At 34.7% G+C, this 14,298-nt stretch overlaps 1 long non-coding RNA gene across 1 annotated transcript; it reads left to right on the top strand.

Moving 5' to 3' along the window:
• Window positions 1–1,793: 1,793 nt before the first annotated feature.
• On the top strand, window positions 1,794–5,457 carry LOC145804399 (uncharacterized). Its single transcript, XR_014346050.1, has 3 exons — window positions 1,794–2,828; window positions 3,567–3,611; window positions 5,132–5,457. It is a non-coding gene; the product is annotated as an uncharacterized LOC145804399 (long non-coding RNA).
• The last annotated feature ends 8,841 nt before the right edge of the window (window positions 5,458–14,298 follow it).

Raw genomic sequence — 14,298 nt, 5'->3', positions numbered from 1 at the left:
ACATCTGTTTAGATGGAGTGATTAAACTCTAAGTATGGAATATTTCTAAGATCAAAGAAAACGATATATGTGATCCTCTAACCTTTATGCTATAGTTATGTCTTCCTTGCCAAAATAATGTCTAGATCTTTGATTTTGAGAGGTTACTGTATTTGAATATTTGATAAGATGTGTTTTGCAGAATAATTGAAATCATGTTGAGTATGATTGGCCGTAAGAAGAAGTTATGCATATTGAGCTTGAAACAACATGTAAAAAAAAAATGTGATTTTGTGAACTGAGGAAATTATTGACGATTTCTGCTGGGGAACCGAGAGGATTATTGATGATGTCGAATGAGTTTTGTTTATGGGTTAACGGGATTTGTTTATGGAAATCTGTAATCTGTTTTGTTTATGAGTGGTCTGTAATCTATAATCAGGATATTTTATAAGGAATGGTTAAATGACATGAAGGACCTTATCCAGGTTATGTGTTTGTCCACATGATACTTGTAAGAAAATGGGTAGTTATTGACTACTTTGAGATCAATTAAATAAATAGGGATATGATATTTTCCCATAAGAACAAAAACCCTGCCTACGGGTATTAATGACTTAAGATTGAGAAGTCATTTCTATGATATATTTCTGTGTAAACATGCAAATGTTAGATATTGCAAATTGTCAAATTAAGGGTGAAATATTTGTATACGAATTAATTCAAGGCTTGTTCCTTTAATGTGATCTGCAAATGAGTGATCATTGGAATGGAACTTATGTGATCTGTGTTATTTAGAGGTGTCATACTACCAATTACGTTCGGTACTTTTGACATAGATGAATAATGTGTTATCCTATGTGAGTTGACTATAGACCTGAGTAAGTAATGTCTTTGTAAAAGATAATTTTGTATAAAGGATTTTGAAAATGACTATGTTATACGATGTTTATGAAATTTATATTTTGGGTTATGAAATGTTTTATATGATGTATTTTCTGAAATGATAAAGAATGCTAAGAACTTCTACCATGTGTATGATATGATAAGCTTTCCGAATAATTTCTTCAAGATGACTAAGTATGTTACGAAACTCCGAATGTTCAGGATGTGACAAGTTTCCTGAAAGAGATATTTTGCTATACATGAATGAGTTTTCCATTTGATAATTCAGTGTAGCATGCTTGATGAATGCTCTGTGTTGAACTTGAAGTCATTCTGTCTTATCTATTATAAGTTGGATCAAAGATTGTTCTGTCAAAGTTTAAATAAGTTTAATGCTATTGGGAATTATTCCATCATCTAATAATCTTTGAAAGGTCTGATAAGTTTCTGGGTAATGTCTCTGAACAACGTATTTTATGTAATTATGAAAGGTTTGATGAACTTTATGTATTACATATTTTTGGAAATGTTTTGTTCATGATAAGAACATTTTACTAAATATGGAACAAGAATATAATAGCTTTATGGTAAATGTATTATGTGTTTGATGTCATGATGTTGACTTTAAGATCTTCCAAGCAAACATGGATTTTAAATGATTATACCTTATTGTAATTCGGGAATTGTGATCATTAAGGTTGGATACGTATTTGGTTTTACTGATAATTTACTCTGAACATGTAATTCCTTGATATGGGATTTGAGTTGTCATTTGGAGTCTGTTAGAAATCTGATTTGAACTGATAAGTCTAATTCTGAGAGTAAGCAAGGAGCCACAAAGTCATTGATCTAGAACTTATTTGTTATTCTGGGTTTAATTGTTGTAAGATGCATGTGCCTTTGAAACATGATTATCTAGTAAACATTTCCTTAACGTTCGAGGGAGTAGGAGTTGGGGTTGTTTGTGAACCTAAAGAGTTTGAACTATGTATGACAGCTCATGAGTCTCATGTAATCGAATACTTGAGTGAATCCATTTCTGAATGTCCTTAAGTTGTTATAGTATCTGGAAGGTATGGCCTTTGAATCAATAACTTGAAATGTACCAGGATTGTGAATTATGAGACGATGCTTTGATGTTATTAAGTATTATTATCAATTGGGTTACCAATTAGTCAGTAAAGATGAATTACGTGTAGTTTTGGGAGCAAACTCCATTGAAATTGACTGTATAGGATTGTGAATGGCTAAATAATTGAGAAATATTATATGTCTAGGACAGAACTAGACTTATGACAAGGTGAATCAAGTTTGGAGGACCAAACTTCTTAAGGTGGGGAGAATGTAAGGACCCCAAAATGCATATAAGAAATCATTGGTATTTAACTATGAGATGAGGTGTTTTAATTTAATTATATCTTTTGGAATTGAAGCATTATCTATTGAGTTACGGATTTAAAATTGAAATTACCGACCTATATGGGTACAGAAATCAAAATTGAGTACTTGGATATGTTAATGGGAATTTTTGGAACTATTTGGGACAATTAATTGGAAATCTAATTTGTCTGATTCGTTAATGCACGTTTGGGTAGTTAACTTTATACTGCAAATTGAAGGCATTAGAGGCTTCAGAAACCAGAACAGGGGACATATTTATGATCCTCATAATTTTTAGAGTTATCTGGGAAGTTTAATTGAAATTTGATTTCGTACGAATCGTAAGGCCACGTTTGGCTCTCTCTATTGTGTTATGTTGGTGTGTATGTGTATACTTATATTATGGGTGCCTTATGAGTGGATGGACTCATCTCTTAGAATAAAAAAAAAATATCTAGAGGAAAGGGGGAGCCACGTGAGAGAGGGAGAGATAGAGAACTCAAGGAGAAGAAGGAAGGAAGAGCTTGAGAATGAAGAGGAAAGATGGGAAAATTGATGGAATTACTTCAAGAGATTGGCTCTAGGTATGTGAAATCAACTTAACCCCTTAAGATTGATCTATTACTAGTTTAAATTCATGATCTCAAATGAAGAGAAACCACCTAATTGAGTTTTGGTTGATAGATATAAGTTTAGATGAACTCTTTTCATGAATTGAACCTTGATTCCTTAAGAGTTGGTTAATTGAAGAATTAAAGTCATTATATTTGTTTATTTTGAGGTTATGATGTTTGATGGAGAATAATAATGTGAAATTGGTCATGTATTAAAGGGTTTTGGGCTTTGATTTACATGTAATTAAGGTTTGATTTTGAAAATGAGAAGTCCCAAATTTTCTGCCATTTTCGGACTGCAAACTGTCCAGGGCCGCACGTGCGGCACTGTTTTCCCGCACGTGCGGGGACAGCTCTGTCCAGCCAACTTTGAACAAGCATATCTTTTGCATCCGGACTCCGTTTTGAGTGATTCTTGAGCCTAAAATCAAGCCCCAGAAGTCTAGTTTCCAATGGTGGTGGTCTCACTTCCAAATTCTAAATAAAAAAATAGTTATGTCCAAATTAGTGACGACTGTTCACTTTCTGTTTACCAGTTTGTACCGTTTCTTCGTCTGAACCTTTCTCCTATCGATTCCTCCTATCTTATGAGGAATGAATTATAACCTATGGAGGACTAATGAGTCTAGAACCACCATAGCTATTGAGTGAAGAATAAAAAGAGATTGGTTTTATTCTCATAATCTGTTATATGCATTGTGTTTGTAGGTCAAGACGAGGACATCGTTCCACCGCTATCAGAGACCTACCGCTGTGAGTAGTAGTACTATAGTCGCACGTTCAAGTATTGTTAATGATTCTCATTGTTAACATTTTATCCCTTGCAAGTAATTAAGTTAACAATATGTTGATTGGAAAATCTAGAGGCATTATTGAGCAGTCCATTCTGTTTACTGTTGACAATGAATACTAACTTTTTGTTATTTGCAAGATAGCTATAGTGATTCATGACGAACAAATAGAACGTATGAGGATTATGGAACTATGGTATTCCGGTATCTCTAGAATCATTCAATCGGTAAAATGTGTTTACCTTTCGTTAATAATTATCAAGAACGTTCTGTTAAACTTAAGTTAACTGCATTAACTCATGTGAATGATGCAATGGTTACCATTAGCACTCTGTTAATTGCAGGTCAACCATGTTAACATATATGAACAATTAAAGAAAGGGGTATGTTACTGATTAACAGCTCAAGTGAACCATGTCATTTCTTAATGAATAAAGAGAATTTGTGTTCATCTTCGAAGAATCAGAATAATTGGAAAGTTATGTGAATCCATATGAATTTGAAGTTATTTTGTTGTGTTACATATGAACTCGAAGTTATTCAGAATCTATGACATGAACGAAAAAGTTTAACATCATTATGTGACCCACATAAGAATGTGAATTATTCTATTTTCTTAAGCGCACGGTAATGACATGATATACCAAGAAATGCTCTATTTTATGATATGTGACTCTATGAATTAATGAATGATTATCCATATATGTAAAAGTATTCATGGCATCCTTAGCACAAGGCCCTTACCCGGGGGTAATAATACCGTGGTCTTGTGGCCCTTTCCCGGGGGTAATAATACTGTGGTTCAAGTTTGTTACAAGATATCTCTTGCCATCGACGGTCTCGTACGGATGGTACCACCGACGGTCTTGTACGGGTGGATTATGTTTTACCATCGACGGTCTTGTACGGATGGTACCACCGACAGTCTTGTACGGGTGGGTTATGATCAAGCATGAACTATGATTTCTGTTTCTGATTCAAGCATAAGTAAGAATATGTATGAATATGTTTCTATTTATCCGTTCCGTTTATGCCATGTTATAACATGATATGAATTGATCGGTCTTTAAGACCTAATGATTTCTGGTATGGAACAAAGTGCTGTACGGAACTAAGTGCTGCAATGCGAGTCACCTCTAGAATCCGTACGAGCCACCTCTTGAGTCCATACATATGTTCAAAGGCTTAATCCCAACTTTTCAAGGGCTTCATGCCAAATGTTCAAGGGCTATATGCCAACATGTGTAAAAGCTTAATGTTAATATGTTCAAGGGCTATCGCCAATCCATTCAAAGGCTTAAAGCCATTATGTTTCAATATTGGGCCTAAGGCCATTCTAAAATTAGTATAGAATCAGATTAATTATATGATCTCCGCATTTACATACGCATTGATATGCATTATGATTAAGTTGAATATTGAATCATTTATGTACTATTATTCACTGAGCTTCGCTCACTTTGTGTTTTGTCTGTTCTGTAGGTAATTACTTTGGGAGTCCGTCTTAACCCTTGATGCTTACCCTTCAATTGTCAACCTCAGTATGCCTAGACTCCCAGACCAAGCCCATGCATTTATGTGAAGTTTTGTTAAGATTTTGTCATGCACTTTAATTATTTACTTAAGGTTAAAATGTATGTATATACCCCCTTTCTTTACCAATGTTCGGATATACGCTCATTTATATGTATGGGTATGTATATAGATAAATGGCTCTCACGTATGTGATCCTGGCATGTTAGTTTTAGCTCAATGGATGTTATTCTATGTTACTTTGTAATATTAAATGCTTCCGTTCAGGCCCCGTATATTATGTATATCAGGTCATGTGTCCGTATCTGCATAGGTCATGCCCGAACTTTTAGGGGCGAGTTTGGGGCGTGACAAACACTGCACAGGAAATACTGGATGGGTGCAATTCCCGCTCGAGCGCCAAAACCCCCGCTCGAGCGGACAGGTAAAAATCTGGGCAACTAGTTTTGGTTTCTAAACTCAACCAACCTGTAATAAACCTGCCCAACACATCCTATAACTCAAATACAAAGTAAAAAGGATGTAAACAAGATAATAATCAACTACCAACATCCACGGACACATGTCCGGATCACTGTACAACAAGGGTAAATCCGGGATCGCTATACACACACACACACACTCACTCTCTCTCTGTCTCTCTCTGACAGACACACCCACAACACACACTCACATCAAACATATAATTTTTAATATATATAAATTTTATTTTATAAAATTCAGAACAATTAGTTTTTTTTAATTTAATTTTTCTTTTGGAATAATTTATTTTTTCAATTAGTTTTATTTTTTTTCCAATGAATTTTTTTTTTCAAAGGTGGGGGAATAACTGTCATAAACATAAACCTCAGGGGGTGTCAGTGTAATTTACCTAAGTAAAAAAATTACATTTTAAGAATTATAGTAAACAAATAATCATTTTATATAGTTGATTATTATTTGCTATTATCAATTATTATATATATTTAATATTGGTCTGAATTTTACAAAATAAAATTTATATATATTACAAATTATATATGTTTGATGTGAGTGTGAGTGTTGTGGGTGTGTGTGTCAGATAGAGAGATAGAGAGAGTGAGTGTGAGTGTCTGTGAGAAACAAGAATGAGTGCTGGTTTTGAATTTTTTGTTGAATTTTTACATTTTGCTTAAAAGTGGTTATTATCCACGGGTCAATAGGAAAACCGTGGTTTGCAACTACGTTTTCTGAAGATAAAAAGAATTACTTAACGAAAGCATGGTTATGTATAAATCAAATTTCCTTAATCAGATTTACTTTAAAAAAATAATTACTTAAAAATTTATGTATAAATAAAATTTCCTTAAAAGCGTGATTTGTAACCACGTTTTGTTAATTAAAAGCGTGGATTGGAAGGCGCTTTTAAGATTTTACAAATTGTCCGTGGGAGGGCCACAAAAACGGTGAAAGCGTGGTTTGTATCTGCGTTTTAGCTTAGTTTAGGAATTCTGTCCAAACTAAGCCTACTTTGGGAAATAAATTACTATTTTGCCTTAATTTGGGAAAAGCCCCTAATTTGGGCAATGATTTAATCGTACGCATGTAAATGGTAACAATTTAAAAAACACTTATTTTGAGGATATTTTGATAAATCTTGATCTATTTTTTTAGTATTTCGATAAACTAGACATATATATCAATAATTTTGAATGTGAAGACATTATGAAGATTCTTCTTTTATTTTCTGTTCATATAATTTTATAGTATAATTTGTATCAAGTATTGTATTTATTCAGTGCAATTGGACAAAATTGGACAAGTCATACAAAAATCTTAAATCATAGTGTAACTTTTTCTATGAAATTATTATTTTTTTCATTGAGTTGAAATAACTCGACTGATTTTGTATGACTTGTTCTTAATTTTTATTTCAAACATTGTTCACGTAATTTTTTAAAACTGGTGGTCCAATTAGTGAGATTTAAGGACAATTAAAGAGAAGTTACTTTTATTTGCTCAAGCTTTTGCCATTAGGGACCTTAATGACAAAGTTATTTGGTAGGTTATTTCCTAGGAGATTATTCCCTTAGGGAAATAACCTCATACGAAATAACATAGGAAATAACTTAGGGAAATAACGTAAGAAATAACCTAAATAAAAAATTAATGAACTTTCATAATTTTAAGCAATATAAATAACATAACAAAAAAATTATCGACCTGAACCGAGTCAAACTTGAGTTTCATTAATATTAATGAGCTCTCATTATGTGTTAAAAATTAGGTATGCTCCTTTCAGGTCTCAAGTTGAACTCTCAGTATGTGTCATGTTTATAAGTATTAATTGAGATTTGTCGGATCTACGTAGAAGGGACGTTTGGTGTGGATTGTAAGATTAGTCCATAAATACGTAAACTGATTCAGACATTCGACTATCATAAAAAGTTAAAACTTAATTGAATAAACATAATGCAGGCGCATAGAGAATATATAATGATCCCGGTTTCCCTTCCTTTAATCGTTGTATCCGGACTTAGGTTCCGTGGTGTTGGCTATTGTGTATATCTTGTTTGCATCCTTTACTCTTTGTATTTGAGTCTTGGGTTGTGTTGGGCAGGTTTGAAACAGGTTGGTTGAGCTTAGGAACCAAGTGTAGTTGCCCAGATTTTGGCCTGTCCGCTCGAGCAGAGCTTTTGGCGCTCGAGCGGGAAAATCACCCATCCAGTATTTTTCTCTGCAGGGTTGTCCGCTCGAGCGGGAGTTTGGACGCTCGAGCGAGAGTTTGTGTGTGACGCTCGAGCGGGGAATTGGACGCTCGAGCGGGGACCTGGTTTTGCAAAAATGCTGGGAGTGTGTATTCGCCGCTCGAGCGGAGGATTGGACGTTCGAGCGGGAGTCTGTGAGTGGCGCTCGAGCAGGGGTTTCCACGCTCGAGCGGGGCGACGGGTTTAAGGCTCCGTGTTTTGACATTTTAAAATCACTTTTTCACATCTTTTCTCTCTCTTACTTTTCCAAAAACTCCATTATTGAGCCTCTCTCTCTAGAACCTTGCCTTCTTTCTAGGTGTTGATCTAGTTGGAGTTGTTTCCTCACCTTTGGCCTTTACAAAAAAGTTGTTGATCGTCGAGGGCTATCTTTTGATCTGGGAAACTTGTGATTTGGAGCATTTTCGTTTTCATCATCTTCTTCGTTGGGTGTCAACTTTTGAGGTAGGGATTCCTACTCACTACTATGGGTTTTGACATAGATTTTTGGGCATTTTGTTAAATGGTTTGATTTTGAGATCTAGGGTTTCAAAATGTATAAAAGAGGGTTGTGTTATTTTGATTCTAAAATGTGTATTTTGGGTTTCAAAATAGTATTATGGTTGTTGGTTGATGAAATATAGACCATTGGGTCATTATTGGAAAAAGGGCAAGGATGCCCTAATTTGTATATAAATTAATTGGTATAATTAATTTGGGAAAGTTGTGGATTTATGAAATTGAGTTGTAAATAATGAAATTGGTTCATTATGTGGCAGCTTAGTGGAGTTGGATTTGTTAATAGCTCACTTTTGAAAACAGTGATAATTTATCTGTTAATGTATTTATTATCTGTCTAGATATAATTGCTTTGGGCTACCGGTGGAGAGTAGTCGTGATTGTTGTAGACAATGCATGTTGATTAGGCAAACTAAAACTAATCAATTGGGTGTGTCATAGAGTATGCCAGTTGATAGAATACATTAACGTTATGTATTAATTGATTGTGTGTATGACCAATGTGTATATACGTTGTGTGTGTGGGAGGAGATAGGGGATGTACTCCACGGTTTAGGGGAAGATAGGGGATGGACCTCTAAACCGGATGTTGTTTGGGAGGAGATAGGGGATGGACTCCACTGATACAGTTCATATGCTTGTCAGATAATGTGGTGATACAGCTCATATGCTTATCTATGGAAGTGTTTATACAGCTCATATGCTTATCTTTGGAAGTGTTGATATAGCTAATATGCTTATCTGTTGAAATGTGGATACAGCTTATATGCTTATCTGTTGAGATGTTGATACAACTAGTATGTTTATCTATTGTAAAATGGGAAACGTTTAATATGAGTCACTGTCTCATATAAGTGGTTGGCCAGGCTCTGAGCCGTTGATGTAAATTGTGGAATTAATAAGAAATGGAAAATGAAATGAAACATGGACATAGTGGTCATGTAATGGAAATGGGTTATGAATTGATGTATGGAATTAGAACATTTATCAATTGCTAATGTCTTAGTTACTGCTCATACTGTGTTTAGCATATCTCTACTGGGCGTTGGCTCACCCTATATGGGACATTATTTTCAGGTACAGGTAGCATGCCACCTCCAAGGACGTAGCTTGGACGGATAAGGGAGTTGAAGACTCCTTTTGTTTATTTTGTTTATATTACATGTACATCAAGCTAAGGGCTTATTTTGTATAGAGTTAGTACTCTTCTTTTGTGTAACCAAGTGTTGACTTGGAAAGCTGTAAGCCCATAGGGCATTTGCTTTTGTTGTTAACATGTAATATTGTAGTAAGAACTACTCTGATGAATAGAAATGGTTGGTTTCTTTTATATCAATGTATATCTAAAGTGATGGGTTTTATGTATTATTTTTTTGAGGGCGTTACAGAATAAGTCAATTGGATAATTCAAGTGGGTAAACATTATCGAGAATGAGTCATTTTATAAATCAAATATTTTAATTTTTTCAAACATAATTTTTAAACGAATTTTTTTATTTATATCAAATGTTTTGATAATAGCATTTTCCAGGACGACTTCAAAGGCCTTTTTTGGCAAAGAGGTAAAAGTCATTTTTTGACTTCTAATTTTTTGTGGATCACCTCTAATGTTTATGTCAAATTTTTTGTAAAAAGTCATTTATTTATATCAAATTTTCTGACTTCTAATATTTTGGTAATTTTTTGGCAAAGAGGTAAAAAGGCATTTTCAGTATTTTTTTACACGTTTTTCCAACAATTTTTTTTTTTAAAAATACAAAAAATTAGCTTTTAACTTATTTCCTAAAACAACTCAAAAAATTGTTTGTACTAGTTATAGTGGCCTAATGATGAAGCTGAAGAGATAAGCGAAAGAATAACAAGATTTAACCATATCGACAGGACTAAGAAGCAATCAGAAATTAAATTTTCAATTCAAAAAATATAGACAGGATTCACAATTCAAAATTCAAAAACCTAATTTGTAAAAAAATAGATAGGATTTACAGTTCACAATGCAATAAATATATATAGGATTCACAATTCAAAACCCAAATTCCTGAAACCATAACCTTAATTTCTGATTTCACAATTGAAAACCCTATAAAATATATTTGTAATTCACAATCAGAAGAACGTTGTCGACGACCATCTTGGGTTTCACTCAGACTATTTGCGGCGAAGGACACAGCCACCCTCTCACAACTGAAAATTTTATCCCCCTTTCCCTTAAATTTTCTCCTCATTTTCTTTTGGCTGAACTTGCTTTTCTTTTATGCCAAACATCCCCTTATACTTTCCATAATAGAGAAAGAAAAAATTATATAATGATCAGTTGGATCTATGGACTCGGGATAATTAGTACTAGACTAACCATGACAACTTTAAACATAGTTCCTTGTAATTCAATTTTGTATGACACTGATATATATTATATGATTCTATTTTTTTTTTTTAATATATCATAAATATTGTTAGGCTGTGCTTAATTTATTGGAATGAAAATAAAAGGGAATGTCATGATTATTCCTAAAATATGTTTTGATTAAAAAGAAAAATTTGTGGAAAGTGAAAGTGAAAGAAAAAAAAAATAATAATTTGGAAATTTTGAAAGAAAGCGATAGAAAATTTTGAAATTTTAATTATAGATAATTTTTATATAGACAAAATTAGATTTTCTTGTGTTTTGCCATGTTTTTTTCCAAGAAATTATAAAGTTAGTTACGATAATAATATAGAAGAAAATTATTATTATTATAGATAATTATTTGTTCCTAAAAAAAATCATATAACATTATTAAAAAAATTTAACTTATCATAAATTTCTTAAACCCTAATTTCTGAAACCATAACCCTCATTTTTGATTTCACAATTTAAAACCCTAACCCTAATTGAAAAATGATTTCACATTCATCAATTCAAAACCCTAATTCAAACCAAAACCCTCATTTTTTATTTCACATTCAATAGAAAACCATAACCCTCATTTTCTCACTTCAAATATAATATTTAAATTTTTCTAAACAGATTCAACATTCAACAGATTTCACATTCAATAGATGTCACATTGAACAGAAATCTAATTTCACATTCAGTAGAAATCTGATTTCACATTCAACAGATTTCACAATTATAAACAGATTTCACATTTCTAAACAGATTTCACAAATTTTAAAACAGATTTCACAGTTCAAAACCCTAATTTCTCAAACTGTAATCGTAATTTCTGATTTCACAATTATAAACCCTAACCCTAATTTATTATTTATGATTTCACAACATTTTCACATTCATGAACCCTATTCTACCAACATTATACCTACATTCATGAACCCTATTCTACCAACATTATACCCACATTCACATTTTCACAAACACAAAAAACGCATTAAAGTAGATCAACAGAGAGAGACAGAAGCCATACTAACGAGAGAGAGCACAGAGAGCGACAGTACTGAAGCAAAGGGAGCTCGAGCACAGCGACAGAGAGAGAGCAGGAAGAGCGAGAGAGAGAGAGAGCAGGGAGCGAGAGAGAGAGTAGGCAGCGAGAGTGAATGTAACAAGTGTAACAAGCGTGATTGCAAAACACGGGGTTGGGGAGATTTTATGTAAGTTTTAAAAGCGTGGATACAAACCACGCTTTCACGTAAAGAAAAAAAATCGTATAAAAAGCGTGGTTCACAAACACGCTTTCAGAAGAAAATTTTTTTTGCCAAAAAGCATGGTTCATAACCACGTTTTCAGAAGAAAAAAAATTTAAGCTAAAAGTGTGGTTCGTAACCACGATTTTAGAAGAAATTTTTTTTGGTTAAAAGCGTGGTTCACAACCGCGCTTTCAGAACAAAAAAAATGTAATTTAAAAGTGTGGTTCAGAACAGTGATTTCAGAAGAAAAAAAAATTAATTAAAAGCGCCTTTTGTAACTGCGCTTTCTTAATTAAAAGCGCGTTTTGTAACCACGCTTTTAAGACTTCCCAATTCTCACGCGGGACAGGCGCACAGACATGAAAGCGTGGTTGTGAACCACGTTTTAGCCTATTTTGGGAAATCTTTCAAAACTAGGCCTAGTTTGGGAATTGAATTGATAATTTGGCTTATTTAGGGAAATGGCCCCTGTAGACGCGCCCGCGTGAGGCCTTCGTGCTACAGTTCGGACTCAATTTGTGTCACGGTTCTTAATCTGAACCAAAGAGTCTAAATCCGGCAAATCGTTTTGAGAAAACAGATTTTTAGAAAAGAAGTGCCAAACATGGACTGCTTTGCCAGATACAGAGTCGTTACCTAAATATTTTTTAAGGGGGAATTTAGGAAACCCTGACTCGGAGCCAAAGGCCACGTGTCCGTCATCACCAAAGTTGCCTCGGCTTGGGAGCTAGGGTACGATTAGGGAAGGTCAGTTATGAGCACTCCCTCTCGCCCGATCCGAAGATCGGCCTCTACTAACCGTGATATCCGTTTTTGAAAACGTTATGTGTTCTTATTCCATTTATTAGCCTAGAATTACTATATTATGCGCACAGCAAACAAGTATAGACCAAATCGCCTAGATTGGAACAAAACATTGCATATCCGTTTGTTTGGAAAACAATTTGAAATTTGCTACTCGTAAGTAGGCTAAAAAACACGGAGTTCAATGAGTTATTCCAACTCAAACAATCCAACCTTCACCCACAGGCATTCAAGCAGTAATATCATGTAAACATATAGCCGCATGGCAAGCAGACTGTCATGTTAACATTCACACTCATGCGAGATGCTAAAGCATAAATACTTACATCGTACTCCATGCCAAAACAAAGAACTCGTTAGCAATCAATGCATGATCCAAGTCCATGTTTAAATGCCTAATGCAACGCATACGGAATGTCACTAGAGTAGGCTCGGCTAGTCTATGAATGACATGTGAAAATGCACAAGTAGCATGTATTCAAGTTAGATTTTGAAATACTTATGTAGTTAGCATGACGCGCCGAGCGCGGTGCATGCAAGACTAATGAATGATGCACGCATGCATAGCATAAGGTATGCTAAAGTAAACATGTCCTAATACTAACCATCAAAAGCAGGTAAATAAAAGGGAGAAAGAAGTGGGGGTTGAAAAACATGCACACACGCACCCACACTTATTACAAATTTGCCCTCGCTCGGAGGGTCCGAAAGAATAATACAGTCCGAATAACAAACCAACTATCCTAGCTAATTAATTATTACAGACCAACTAAATTAGTTAAGCAAATCAACTAATCTAAGAAAGTGATAAATGGCCTCGGAAAGTGGGTCCAGCGCAATGCATGCTCGGTCCTGCTCAGAAGTCCACTGCCATGCACAAGATGCCTCTGCTTTCTGTTTGGCACCTCTGAAAATTGCACAAACTCCAAGGTACACTGTTTGAACACTGTAGAACCCCACCGGCCAAGGGGAATGGTCACCGGCCGTGGGTTGGTGGTCATCGGCCACAAATGAAGCTATCGGCCACATACTTTTGGTCGATCGGCACTCTGTGTAGTCGACCGGCCAAATCTTCCTGCAGAGCCTGTTTTGACAGCAGCAGAGGGCAGAACATGGCATGGCAAGATATTTCAAGCAAATGTATGCACCAACACACCTCTTATCATGTTCATGACTCAAAGGGGTGTGCTCCTTGGTTCTCGGACCATCGATCGCGCATTTCGATGCATGATGGCCCAAGAGACCAAGTATACATTTTGATTTAAATGCAATGCAAACCAAAATAAACAAGTGAGGAGCTCAACCTCAATCATGGATAATCAAGAGGCAAAGAATGCATGCAATGCAACCTAAGCATGTTAACTAGGCATGCAACATGGTAATGCAAACAAGCATACAAGGCATGTGACAACTATGCTAGTACTCAAGCATGCAAGTATGCAAAGCATGCAACATGTTAGGCAA

The sequence above is a fragment of the Camellia sinensis genome, chromosome 12 (genome assembly GCF_055761805.1).
Source record: "Camellia sinensis isolate YWXY chromosome 12, ASM5576180v1, whole genome shotgun sequence".
NCBI classification, from domain to species: Eukaryota; Viridiplantae; Streptophyta; class Magnoliopsida; order Ericales; family Theaceae; genus Camellia; species Camellia sinensis.
The sequence above is the reverse complement of the archived record's forward strand: the minus strand, read 5'-3'. Positions and strand labels throughout refer to the sequence as shown.